The following is a 13725-nucleotide window of genomic DNA, read 5'->3' on the forward strand; positions in this document are numbered from 1 at the left end:
CCCCCCCCCCCCCCCCCCCCCCCCCCGCAGCCCTCCCCTCCCCAACCCAGGCGCCCCGCGCCCCCTGCCGGCTGCAGGCAACGGTGTGGGGACGAGGCAGAGTGATGACCACAGCTCAGGGCTGCTTTTCTTCCCCCGGAGGGTAGGAGAGGAGGACATTTCTGCCTCCCCAGCCCCACGGCCACCTCTCCTTGGGTCCTGCCCACGGCTCCATGCGGGCACGTCCCAACTCCCAGCGCAGAAAACAGAGGCTTCTGGGAGTGGGTGGGAGCCCAAGGTCCCGAGTCACATGTGGGGCTGCAGGGACAGGCTGGCTCGAGCAGTCACCCCACAAACATTCTGAGGACACACCCCCAGACCCCGGCTGAGCCCCAGGGAGCGCACAGCCTGGGAGAGCCACGCCATAGGGGAGTGCAGGTCAGGACCCCAGGAGCCCAGGCCAGGGTCAGGGTTTGAGGGCTGGGGTGTGGGAGGAGGGACGTCACTGCCCCCGAGCAGCAGCCCAGAGCTGACCGTGGACAGAAGGAGCCCTGGGGGGGGGGTGCCAGAGGCCTTGGTCCTGCTCCTTGTGTGACCCGCAGAACCCCAGGGCCTGCCAGCTGGGCCCCTCAGCAGGCGGAAGAGGCAGGGAAGGTCAACGTGCAGGACACAAGGGTGCGCCCGGCCCTCCTGTGTGTGCGGACAAAAACCACATGCCTGAGCCCACTTCACCGCTTCACAAAGAGAGATTCTGGAAGGAAACAGAGACCCAAAAACAGAGTTCACCTGGGTGTGAGGGCAGTGAGCAGGAAGGGGCAGGCACGGAGGACGCGTTCTCAAAATGTCTGAGTCACCTGAATAGGCTTATTCACACAGGAAATTAAAAATGAAAAGGAAGGGTCGACGTGTCCTAGAACAGGCGATGGTGACGGACGCTCAGCCCTGAATACACGAAATCCACCGACATGCACACTTCAAGTGAGTGACGCAGGCAAGTGTGGGCTGCGTCTCCACCAAGCTGTCTACGGGGCGGGGGCTGGCGCACGCTTCTGAATGCTGCTCCGTGGGGCCGTGGGAGGACGGCGTGGGGAGCGGGCTTCCTCGGATGCAGACGAGCCGGGGTGCCTCCGACTTCAGCACCCCTGAGAGTAGTACGAGACATGGATTCCTGGCCTCACCCCCAGGCCAGCTGACTCGGTGGGTCTGGGGCAAGGGCCTTGGAACCTGCGTTTCTGAAAATCCCCAGGGACGCTGGGCCAGTCCTGGGGCCCAGGAGCAGAAGGGAGAAGTTTCACCACAAAGTGTGTTGAATTTCCTATTGTGTAATCAGGCTACTTGACAAAACATATAAATAAGATTTAAGCTTTAGAAAGAATTAGAACTTAGCAAAATTAGGTACGGCTAAGTGCCCTCCGCTCTGCGCTCCCTTCCTCCTCAGTCATAGAAACCTGGAGCTTCACTGGGGAGCATGGATGCTGGGGAAGTACTTCCCCCTCTTCCCTTACATCTAGCTATGGCCACGTGACTCAGTTTTGGGCTTTGATGGGAGTGCACGTGTCTAGACACTTCCGAGAAGCGTCTTAGAGTGTAGGGTGTACTCTCTTTGTCTCCTCCTCCTTCCTGCTGGGTGGGATGCAAGCACAGTGGCTGGAACCCCAGCAGCCACCTCAGGCCACGAGGGGAGGCTGTGCGCTGACGGTGGCACGGCCTGCGACAGGAGGAGCCTGAGCTCCTGACAGCGCAGAGCCACCACACCAGCCCTGCCTGCCTGCCCCGGGGCGGCCTCTACGGGATAAGAAAGAAACATCTTCCTTGCTTAAGCCACGGGTACTTTGGGATTCGTGTCTCCCATAGTCGCGCTCAGCCCCGAGCAACCCGGCATATGAAGTGCAGGCACAGTGCCCGGCCTGTCACAGCATCCGACTGCGGGTCAGACCCAGACACTCAGCTGCAATTGGGTCGGGTAGAAGGGAGCTCGGGCCTGCGCACCTGGGAGCGGGGCCGAAGCCGAGAAGACCCCACACTCCAGCGCCCCAGCCCTGGACCAGCTGTTGGTTGTCGGCCCTCAGTCTCTGAAGGCCAGCACCCTGACAAGATGGCACGTGTTGACCCACATGCTTCTCCCACCATCCACTTTGCCAATTGAATTAGATTTTCCTCTGGTTGGTATTGGACCGAGCCTTCATTTCCTGACCATCTGCTGTTTGGGTGGCAGGAAAGTCCTCTGAGTGCCAGAGGAGAAGCAGCCAGAGTTGAAACTGTTCCACGGATGCCCCAGGAGCAGACGGACCGGTGGCAGCGCTCCCAGGGAGGCCCCAGCAGCCACGCCGTGAGCAGGGGAGCTCAGGGGCTGCCAGCCCGGGGCCGGGTCCTCACCCAGAGCCCCTCACTCCAGACTCTCGGAAAAGTAGGTGAGGGTCAGCTGAGAATGAAGGAGGGTGTGTGTGAGAGAGTGTGTGTGAGCACACAATTCTGGGTGTGTATAATTGTGTGTGTGTGTACCCGTGTGAGCATGTGTGTGAGACATTGTACTGTGTGCATGCATGAGTGCAACTGTGTGAGCACATGCATGAGTGTGAGCACGTGAGTGTGTACATGCATGTGAGCGTGTGGTTGGGTGTGAACATGTGTGAGCATACGCATGTGTACATGCATGTGAGCATGTGGCTGTGTGAACATGTGTGTTCACATGTGTACATGTGAGCGTGTAATTGGGTGTGAACATGTATGTGACTATATGTGTGAGTGTACATGCGTGTGGTTGTGTGTGAACATGTGTGAGCATGTTCTCATGTAAGTGTGTACGTGTGTGAGTGTGTGATTATGTCTGAGCGTGTGTGAGCATGTCAGTGCGCGTGAGAGAGTCCCAACCGTGTGGGGGAGGGAGTGAACAGCGCTCACACTCTCGGGCCCACGGGGACAGCACAGCGCAGGCCTGCCCCACGCCCCCGGGCACGCTTGCTTGCTTGTCTGTCTTCTGACTCCTAGGAGCCCAGAGCCCTGGAGGTTCTGCCCCCGCCTCCCCATGCGGCCTCCTGAGCCTCAGCTCCCTGCTCAGCACGAAGCCAACGCCCGGTCACAACTACCACCATCAAGCCCTGCTGCGGTCATCCACAGATCGTGTCTGACGCGTGCACACCCATGACCACAGCAGCTTTCTTCACAGCAGCGGACGGGGCGGCAACCCCAGTGGCCGAGGCGGGCGAACACAGACGCAGCACGCGGGCGTACTGGTGATGGAACATTCCTCAGCTCTCAAGAGGCAGGACACCCTGACACCTGCCACAGCACGGACGGGCCTCGAGGACAGATGCCGAGTGCCCATCACAGAAGGACAAACACCGCGGGAGGTCCTCGGAGTCGTCACATCACAGAGACAGAGTGGATGGTGGGTGCCGGGGGCTGGGGCGGGGGGAGTCGAGCTTAATGAGGACGCGGTCTCCGTTTGTGACGATGGAACGTTCTGGAGACGGACAGGGAGGATGGCCGCACGACCACGCCAACACACTTAACGCTGCTGAACTGGACACTTAGCAATGGTTAAGATGTTCTTAAAAAATAGGGCGCCTGGGTGGCGCAGTCGTTAAGCGTCTGCCTTTGGCCCAGCGTTCTGGGATTGAGCCCCACATCAGGCTCCTCCGCTAGGAGCCTGCCTCTTCCTCTCCCACTCCCCCTGCCTGTGTTCCCTCTCTCGCTGGCTATCTCTGTCAAATAAATAAATAAAATCTTTAAAAAAAAAAAAAGATGTTCTTAAAAAATAGGTAGGGGGCGCCTGGGTGGCTCAGTCGGTTGAGTGTCTGACTCTTGATTTCGGGTCAGGTCATGATCTCAGGGTCGTGGGATGGAGCCCCGTGTCGGGCTTTACACTCAGCGGGGAGCCTGCTTGAGATTCTCTCTCTCCCTCGGCCCCTCCCTCCATCTCTCTCTCTCTAAAATGAATAAGTAAAGCTTTAAAAATAAAGCAGGTAGATATCTACATACAGATTAGATGCGGGTACAGACTACCCATAGACCCTGATCTCTCCGTACATCAGTCTGCATCCAGTCAGGGACGCTTAGGGAGACATTAGCACCACGAGTGAGCGAGCCCTGATAGGGTGCAAGGACCTGCAGGAAACCCAGGGTGGAGGGAGGGCAAGCTTGGAAGGGACCGGGTCTCCCCGGGGAGGGCGTGGAGGTCAGGGAAGTCCGCTGGTTTGCACGCACCAGGCTGGTCTGCGACCACGGTGGCGTTGGCGCCAAGCCCGATGGCTGGACGCAGGGTGAGCCTGGAGTGGGGAAGCCGGGTCGAGAGTCCACAGCAGGGCAGCACCAGGCCAGGCGGGCTGCAAGGTCACAAGGGGCCCATGGCTGTGCGCCGGATCCTCACCCCATGCCGCGGACCCCCAGAGCCCTGCGCTGGGAGAGCATGACATCACACAGGCCGCAAAGGAGCAATGTCGCCACAGAGCTGGTAGTGAAGGGTGTTCAGAGCTCAGAGACCGCAGGGAAGAGGCCTCGGGGACAGGATGCCAAGAGACATAATCATAAAAGCTGCTCCAAAGGACCGTCTAGGAAATAGACAAGGTGCAGACTTGGAAAACTATTCACAGGACCCGTGTCCCGAGAAGGACGTGTGACAGTTAACGAAGGGAAGTGGGGAGGCGGGCGGGGGGCCTCGCACCCACCGCCCACGCCAGGTACAGAAGGACCCTCAATGCTAGGAAAGGGGAGCAACTCCTGGGAGAAACCCACCACCCCTGCAACCCAGGCAGCGTGAAACCACCATCGCGCAGAACTCTTGGTTCTCCCCCCTGGCGACGTGCTTGCAAAACAACGTCCTCCTTCTCCATAAAACAGCGCTCCTCTCTTTTGTTACACTGACCTATGCTGTGGTTTTGCGGTAGCGTGCTTGTCCCAGATTGCAATTCTCTGCTATTCCCAAATGAATCTGTTTTTGCTGGTAAAATAAAAAGCGGTTTTATTTTTCAGGTCAACACTACCTGGGGCTGGAGAAGACGCCCAACCCCCTGAGGCTGGCGAGCAGGCCGGTGGCGGTGGCCACAGGGCCCGCTGACCTCCCTGCTTCCTCGAGACCCTTGGGCTGGAGGGTCCGTGTCTCCTGGATTTCCAGCCCCGCGCTCTCCGCGTTCTGAGCTCTCCAGGCTTTACTGGGGATGTTTTATTTTTTTATTTTTTAAAGATTTTATTTATTTATGTGACAGAGAGACAGTCAGCGAGAGAGGGAACACAGCAGGGGAGTGAGAGAGGAAGAAGCAGGCTCCCAGCGGAGGAGCCTGATGTGGGGCTCGATCCCAGAACGCCGGGATCACGCCCTGAGCCGAAGGCAGACGCTTTAACGACTGAGCCACCCAGGCGCCCCTACTGGGGATGTTTTAAACGAGAGCACTCGTTTGGTCTTTGCTCCCACTCCTTTTTGGAACCAAACTGTTCCTAACTGGAAATGTGCTGGCTTTGGTCAGATTTCTTTCGGAACAGACTCTTGCTGTTCAAAGTGTGCTGTTCAGGGGTTTTTCTCTTTGCTCTAGAGACAAACCTCTAAGAAACGGGATGCAAGCCGTCAAACTGCTTTGAGGGCGCCCCTCCCCCAGCCCTGAGACCCCAGCCAGTCTTGTGTGCGAACACTGCAGGCCTCCACATGCACACTTCTGACTAAATGGACCAACTAAACCACAGGATTTTATTTTATTTTAAAGATTTTATTTATTTATTTGACACAGAGACAGAGCGCGCCCAAGCAGGGGGAACCGCAGAGGGAGAGAGAGAAGCAGACTCCCCGCTGAGCAGGGAGCCCCAGGCGCGGACCTCGATCCCAGGACCCAACCACGGCTCTGGAGTTCTCGAAACACTGGGGGGCCACTGACTGGTATTTTGCAGCTTCCGAACGTGGCCAGGAATCTAAAGCTGCGTCTCTGCAAAACACAGTTCGTAGACAGAGGGGCGCCTGGTGGCTCGGCTCAGGTCATGACCTCAGGGTCACGGTGCCGGGTCAGGCTGTGCTCAGCGGGCAGTCGGCTTCGGATTCTCTCCCCCCTCTGTCCCTCCCCTCGCTCGCTCTCCTTCTCTTTCTCTCAAATAAATAAGTAAATATTTTTAAAAAGCAACGACAGTTTGTAGACCGAGGCGGACCACCGAACGAAGTCAAAATGGCTGCCGGCCCCCGACCCCTGGGCTTCCCGGTCTGCGTGTCTCTGCCACCGTCCCGTCCTCCGAGCCTCCGCCGGCCTCCTCGACCGACTAAAACCTGACCCCTGAACTCGAGTCTTCTGAGGACCCCGCGCCCCCAGCTCGGCGGTGCGGCCTGCACGGACGCCGCAGTAACGGGGGCCACAGACAGTGTCCTGCACGACCGAGGACCCCGGCCCGTCTCATACCTGGAGTAGTCACTGCACTCGCCGGCGGTCCTCAGAGACCCCAGCCCGGGCGCGGGTTCCGTGCGAGCAGGCCCGACGCGGGGGGCCTCGCCCGCCTGGAAGGAACCCGCAGAGACACACCCGGCTGGGGCCGCGGACCTCCTGGGCTGCTCCTCGGGCAGCGCAGCAGCTCCTGCCAGGCCTGCGCATGGCCCCGGGAGTCAGGATTCAGCTGCTCGCGCCGTGCCCACACACCCAGCCGGTCTCTCTGCACGCCAGGATTGCCACACGCTATCTGTGACCTGCACCGTCACACACGCACATGGGTATTTTAAAACGTTATATAATAATCCATAGCATCACTGTCATGGGCGAAGAGTATTTGATTGTATGAATTAACTACAGTTCTTCGTAGCTAATACTCCATTCCCACCCTGGACTTCCGAGTCGCTTCTACTTTAATACCAGTGCAAGCAAGATTGTAATTTCAAATTTAACTCTTAGATATTAATTTCAATTTACGTAACCACGAGCAACACGTACGTGCACATTTGCATACATCCCTACAAGCAATGGGTGTTTTTTAAATGTGTTTACTTGGGGGGTAAAATTTGTAAAATTATGATAAATTATAGTCAAAATTAATGAGCACTTTTTGTGGGGAGTTCTTTACATATTTATCTTATATAGTCGCACGGGAGTTTTGTAAATTAGTTACTAATTTTAATCCTAATTTCACAGATCAGTACATTGAGGCCTAGAAAGTTAATACGCGTTGTCTAAGTCAACACGGCTAATAGAATTGATGCTGTCATTACAAGTGTTTTTTTATTACTGAAAATATCTTTTATATTATAAGTCTTTGGTATTTTTTTTCTTTCACACGTTATCTGTTCATTTCTTTCTTCTATGTTTTCTTTTTCGTTGTTTTTTTTCTTTTATATTTTCATTGGAATACTTGGCTTTATATTATTGACTTAAAATAACTTTTAATATCTAAACATATTGACAACTAGTCACATAGTTCCACTTTTTTCCCCCAGTCTGTTTGCTGTTTTTCTATTTTGCTTATGACAGATGGTAGTTTGAAAGACTATTAGTCAAACCCTTTCACTCTTCTGTTGTTTCTTGTATTGAAATAGAGCTGACACACAACATCTCCCTAGTGTGGGTGTGCAACACAGCAAGCCAACAACTCCATTCATTATGCTATGGTCACTGAATCCAGGTCGTCTTTAAAGAAAGTTCTGGTCTTCCTTTAGACATTGAATCCAACCGGGTAACACTTAACTCTATGTTTTTTAAGGGGCCAAACTGGGACCTTTCTCTTTTAGTTACAAGGACCAGCATGGAACGTGAAACGATGTCTGCCCCAGATTTAGTCAATTTGGCAAACTAGCTTGCTTGAACCCTGGATGACTCACCTAAAACAAAGACCGCTAAAACTCTCAATTTCCAACTCTGGCAAATGGAGGCCCCTAAAACCAAAACCTTCATGGTTTTTACTATTACGACAAAGGGCCAGGACACTGGGGAAAAGATTGTTACCAGCTGAAGTGCTCTGGGCCCCTTCGACCCTCTAGCCAACTTTGTCCAATGTCCTCCGGATTCCCAGGGCTGGGGCTCCAAGGCACTCTTGGCTTTTCCCAATCCTCTTTCTTAATCAGAGAACCCACCCTCCAGACTGGGAGTGAATCTCTCTCTGTCTGTATTGACACTCTGTGCTCAGCCCCACTGCCACGAAGCAGCCCGTGCCTCGGAGCACGGAAACAGCTCCCAGAGTGGGGTCTCTCATCAACCCAAAAGGTGCCTGTCCCTGAGCCCAGTCCCTTCTGTCCAGGCCCTTTTCTCCTTAGTTCCTCTGCTCCTGTTCACTTATCGGGCTGAGATCTCTTAGAAAAATTTCATGCTGGAATTCCTTCCTCCCCAAAGGCGGAAATCATTCTAGAATTTGACAGGAGCCACCAGAAGTAGCCGAATAAGTAAATCAAATGCCCCTTGGACATCTTTTCTTTGCTGTGTCTCTGAGCTAACTGGAGCTGATTCCAAAGACGCTAATCATTTGTCCCTCTGAGATCAGCTGCCATCCTCCTTATGGGCAAAATCTCCAACAGATATTGGCGGAATCCACTGTGCCTATCTTGCTTGTCCCGCCTGCTCAAAGCATAGTTCGGGGAGAACTGCGCTGCTCCCAGACCCCGGACGGCCTGATGGGCCATTCCACATTTGGCAAATGGATCTGATGTCGCTTCTGTATCTCAGGGATAGAAATACATTTTAGTCATGGTCTGTATGTTTTGTCACTGGACCGAAGCTTTCCCTTGCAGACAGGCCACTGCTTCTTCTGTGGCTCAAATTCTGTGAGAAAGAGAACCCCTACCTGGGGACCCCTCTCAAACTTCACGGCGATCAGAGAACCCGTTTTACCGGTCAGGTGCTTCGACAAATGTGCGCTGTGTGGCGGGTGTTACAACACTTGGCACCGTGCGCACCGTCCTCAGTCCTCAGAGTTAGTCACACTCACTGACGGCATCACGAAGTCTCAACTGGCAACGCTTGTCGAGACCCTCTGCACACCTTGGCCGAAAGCACTGCCGTGGGTCCTTCCGAATCTCGGATCCACTGTCTTTGGAACTCCTGCATTCTCACGCTCCCAGATAGTCCCAGGACATCCGGCCCGCGTGGCCCCTGCCTCCTCCGACCCACAGCCGATAGAGGGGGATCCACTTCGCTGGGCCCAAGGCCTCGCTGCTTCTATTAAAAATAACCACCGTTTGGCCGAGCGATGTTTCCACGGTGCGCTCCCGGGGGGACGGTGACCTGCATCACCCCTTGTAACCTGGAGATTTCGTCTGTTGGAAGATAGTCTCCAGAAGGATCATCTTCAGCCTCGCTGGAGAGTGCCGCCAAACTCCAGGGAACAGGCTCTCGGATGCACGGGACACATGCAAGGAAGGCACCCAACCCTGACCGGCCCCGCGTGCCGTCTGGTGACCCCGAAGCACAGAGTTCCCAGAGCTGGAGCGGACAACGCCTGACCACACAGCTTTCCCACGACGTCTGGACCAGGCCAGTATCCCTTCTTCTCACTGTTGTTCTCTCTTTTGTAGGAAGACAGTGCCCCTTTCTGCTTTATCCAAGTCCTTGTGAAAGGGGAAAACCTCTTCTTTGGAGCGTGTCTTTTTAGAAACAGCCTCATTATGATCCCGGGACAGGTTCATTTTCACTTGCGTTCTTCCAAGGGTTAGAAGGTTCAGAATCCACAAAGCCTTCTTTCTTCTGAACTAGTAACTGACTTTGGATTCTTATCCAAACTCATGGTCTCTGAATTGGCAGGCTTACAGGCTGTATTATCCATAGCAGATTTGGTTCCAAACAGTTCTTTTGAGATAACAACACTGTTTTACAACGTCTTCGAAGTTGTGCTGTTTTTGCAAAAAGTTCATCAGCTGTTGTTTCGTATTTATATCTACATGGTATCTCCCCAAATGTACTTGGTTAATTCTTCCAGTGTGCTCTTGCAGTATCCACTAGTCAGCGTTCCTGGCTGCTTCTGGCAGAAACTTCCAGAAGGTATACAGGACTCCGGCTTTGCCCTTGTAAGGAGAATCTTTCCCCTCTAAGTTGGAATAAATCCCAATCAATATTTCAGTTGGCTCCTTTCAGACCTAGATTCCTGGTTTAGAACCATGACACAATTTGGAATTATCATATAACTTCTTTTGTTTTGTATAATTATTTTGAGTTTTGTATTTCGCTGCCCGTCACACCTGTACAAAAATGATATGCGATAAGGGGATGATGCCCAGTGCTTACGACCTTGACAAATGTGGACACCGGAAGGAAGTGTCTGAGAGTTTCTCCTTCCTGATATTCCTCGTTACTCCAATGGGCCTCCAGTCGGTACAGTTTCCCTCCGACGTGGGACATGACACCCAGGAAAGGTCCTTCCTGGCGCCAAGGGACACAGGCCAGGGAATCCGGAAAACCTCACTCTTGATCAGTGATGCTTTCAGAAAAAAGAAATCTTGATCGAAAGTGGGAAATGTGAAAAGTAAAGGAAACCTCACTGAAGTGGAGCCCGGAGGCCAGCAGGGGGAGCTGCCACAGCGCAGGGCCCTGTGTCCCCGCAAGTCCCCGACAGACCCGGCCAGGACTCTCAGCAGGCGAGAAGCCTCAACTGCAGGCCCCAACAGGGGAAGATGTGTCCTGCGTCTCCTACAGAAAACCCACCAGCCCGCAGCTCAGCCTGTGAGAAACCGCCTCACCCTGACTCCGCTTTTCTCCAACGGACTGGGATTCAAAACCACCCTCCGGATATCCTCCTTACTCACCACCGAACAATGTTCCTCTGCTTTGTGTGTTGTGCTAGCGGGTGGTTTGCCACAGCTTGCCGTCCCGGACTGCCATTCTCCGCCATTCCTCAATCAATCCATTTTTTTTTTTCTGGCAAAAGAACTGTTTTATTTTTAAGATCAACAGGTAGATATGTATAATATATAAAGAACGCCTTAAAAAATCAAGGCTAAAAAGATGAATAATCCAAATTTTAAAATGAGCCAAAGACCTTGCTCTTTCTAAAATAAATAAATAGATAAAATGAGCCAAAGACTTGAAGAGACACCTCACCAGAAAAGCCCCGCGAGCGGCTCACGAGCACATCCAAGTGTCCTCAACGCCACCGATCACGCGGGAAGCGCTCGTTGACCCTCAGGGAGACGCCTCTGCAAACCCAGCGCGGGGGAGAAAGGCCGGCAGAAACCCCCAGCGCGGGGGTGCGGAGCAAGTGGGACTCGGGCTTCGCTGGAAGAAAGGCGGCCCCTGCGACAGCGGTCTGGGCGTTTCTGACAAACTGAACACGCACTCACCAGAGATTCCACTCCGTTTGCCCAGGAGAAGTGAGAACATATGTTTACACGAGTCCTCGCACGCGAGCGTGAAGAGTGGCTTCACTCAGCACGGCCCCAGACCGGCGCCCTCAGGGCCCCCCCCACAGCCGCACAGCTGGGGGGGACGAGCTCCTGACGCACCCACACCACCGATGCATCTGGAAAACGTTTTGTGAGCCAGAGAAGCCGGATACATAATAGGTCATTTCCTGTGATTCCAGAACAGGCACGATGAGTCTGAACCACGGTGGCCTCTGTGGAGGCGGGGAGGCCTTGCCTCAAAGAACTTTCCGGGGGATGACATGGTTCCAAGTGTTGACATTCGTGATGGTCTGTGTTTATGACTCTCAAGATGGGTGTGAGTTACAATTCAGCGTTGACCTCTGAGGCCCGCCCCTCCCTGTCCAGCCCATTCCCCGGTGCCACAGCCCAGGCCCAAGGACGGGCCTGCCGTGGTCTCACCGCCACCCGAGGGGAAAAGGTGGAGACGGTGAGAAGGTTTTCATCTGGGGAGGACCAGCAGCCGGTCTGATGAGCAGGTCTGGGATGTGCGCCACTCAGCTGCCCCGCAGAAGGCCAGAGCTCCTGCCTCGAGGCCTCCATGACAGCCTCTGCTCCCTTCTTTCTCAGCTCTCAGCCGCAAACCTCCAGCAAGTCGAGGTGGAGGAGCGGAGCTTAGGCACGTGGGCACGCCTGGCCGTGGTTAACCTCAAACGTGGAACTGCCAGTTACTTTACCAGCAAAAGCTGGGTTTATTGGGGAGGAAGAGAAACTTGCAGCCCAGGACAGTAAGCGCTGGTGAAACTGTAGGCAAATCTGGGGAACAAAGGAGAGGTACGCTTCTTTAAGGAGAAAAGGGGTCAGTTGGGAAAGTGGTTATGAACTAAAAGTCCATCAGAGGAAACCAGGCGTTCCGAGTGTGGTGGCTTCTCCTTGGAGGAGCTGTTGCTGGATCAGGGAAGTGTGCAAGGTCAAGTATGTCTCTTCCCATTGGGTCTGCAACTGACCATGAGCTAGGGCTGAGAGCTCCCCCACCAAGCCTCCCGACTCCATTTCAGTGGGATTTCCTGTTACTAATTTTTACGCTGTAAAGGAGATAGAGAATCGGGCTTTATTTGGGGTAATACAGATAAAATTGAGGGGTTCCATTCCTAAAAATCAAGAGGGAAAGAATGGGTATGCAGTGGTAGTGTCTGCCCCAGAGACAACATATTCAGCCCAGGCAATCGGTCAAGACTAGGTCAAATCTGTTCCTTATTTCCCAGACTCTTTTGCAGCAAAGAGTGGCCCTGGGACCTAAAGGACAGTCTTCTGGAGACGTTTGGGGCTTTTGCTTTCAGGACAAATGGGGGCAGATATGGCTAGTGGCTCCTCCCTGTTTCTCCCTGGTCTGCACACACACACAATGCCTGGACCTGTGGCAGCCGTGTTGTGACCATGAGGCAGCAACCTTGAGGAGAAGGCCACGAGCATCCCGAGATACTGCTCAGACAACATTGAGCCTCTGGACGAGGCTGCGGCTGCCCAGGTCTGACCTAGCGATGGGAGGGGAGAAATCATATTTCTGTTATGTGACGCACCGTCATTCCTAAGAGGTGGATGCTTTTAGCTTATAAACCTGCTCTGACAGCTGCCCCCAAGGACCAGCTCTGAGGGTTTGGTGAGTGGGGTGAGTTCCCTGGCCACCGTCGGACCTGTGATGATGTCTTAACCACTTGCCTGACGCCCGGCTCCGGGGCGAGGGCCAGCATCTCCCCGCCTGGACGCCTCCACGACCACGGGCTTGTGCCACCCCTGGGACCCGTCTCCCATGAGTCAGGGGCCTCCCTCCATCCGCAGCTGGGCTGGGCCAGGACCCCAGCGTGGAGGGAAGGAGGAAAAGGTCACCTGTAGCCACTGTGATCTGTTTTAAGAAATTTCTGGAAAACATGAATGGCAGAAAAGTTAATCCTGGAATTTTTTACTGAAGTCCTCAGTGGATGTCATTTAGACACCAGGGCAAGGGCAGGCAGTGCAGGCTGACCTCGTGTTGCTTGCTTCCTGTCCCTCACCCCTGGGCAGCCGTGAGGCCGTCCCTCACCCCAGGGCGGACATGCGGCCTTGACGGCTGTGCAGGCTATGCTGAGGAGTGGGGGCGCTGGGCACCAGGGGCCAGTGTCCACAGGGGAGAGGCAGACTGCGGGTCATGGAAACCTGTCACAGGGCGACCCCCAGGAGTCCCCCGTGTCCCTCAGACCAGAACCACAGTACGCGTGCACCCCAAGAGCGTCACCCCACACCTCTCTGGAGGAGCTCAGGGCCACCGTGCACCTGGACTACGTCAGAAGCAGCTGGTTCCAAGGGCAGCCACACCACACAGGTGCGTGAGGGGGCATCAGGGGCGTCTCAGCTCCCCCGACTCCCTGACTTTCCCTCCCACTCGCTCCCTCCCTGTCTCTCTCGGTGTCTCCATCTCTGTCTCTCTGTCTCCCCCCCCCCCCCCCCCCCCCCCCCCCCTCCCCCTC

At 54.8% G+C, this 13725-nt stretch overlaps 2 long non-coding RNA genes across 4 annotated transcripts in view; both read right to left on the minus strand.

Annotated features, from left to right (window-relative positions):
- Positions 1–12921, minus strand: part of LOC121100137 — an 18890-nt gene extending 5969 nt beyond the window's left edge. The window contains exons 1-3 of one of the 3 annotated variants that reach the window (XR_005831882.1): positions 10962–12921; positions 10667–10778; positions 7269–10341 (exon numbers count right to left, since the gene is read on the minus strand). This is a non-coding gene — a long non-coding RNA (uncharacterized LOC121100137). Of the gene's footprint in view, positions 1–7268; positions 10342–10666; positions 10791–10961 lie in introns of those variants that run through there. The other 2 variants (XR_005831880.1, XR_005831881.1) reach the window with 2 other exon arrangements.
- Positions 12922–12946: 25 nt separating this feature from the next.
- LOC103663170 overlaps positions 12947–13725 on the minus strand; it is a 16859-nt gene continuing 16080 nt past the window's right edge. Inside the window, exon 4 of the long non-coding RNA XR_005831879.1 lies at positions 12947–13140. This is a non-coding gene — a long non-coding RNA (uncharacterized LOC103663170). The remainder of the gene's footprint in view (positions 13141–13725) is intronic.

Source organism: Ursus maritimus, unplaced genomic scaffold (genome assembly GCF_017311325.1).
Source record: "Ursus maritimus isolate PB19 unplaced genomic scaffold, ASM1731132v1 scaffold_34, whole genome shotgun sequence".
Lineage (NCBI taxonomy): Eukaryota > Metazoa > Chordata > Mammalia > Carnivora > Ursidae > Ursus > Ursus maritimus.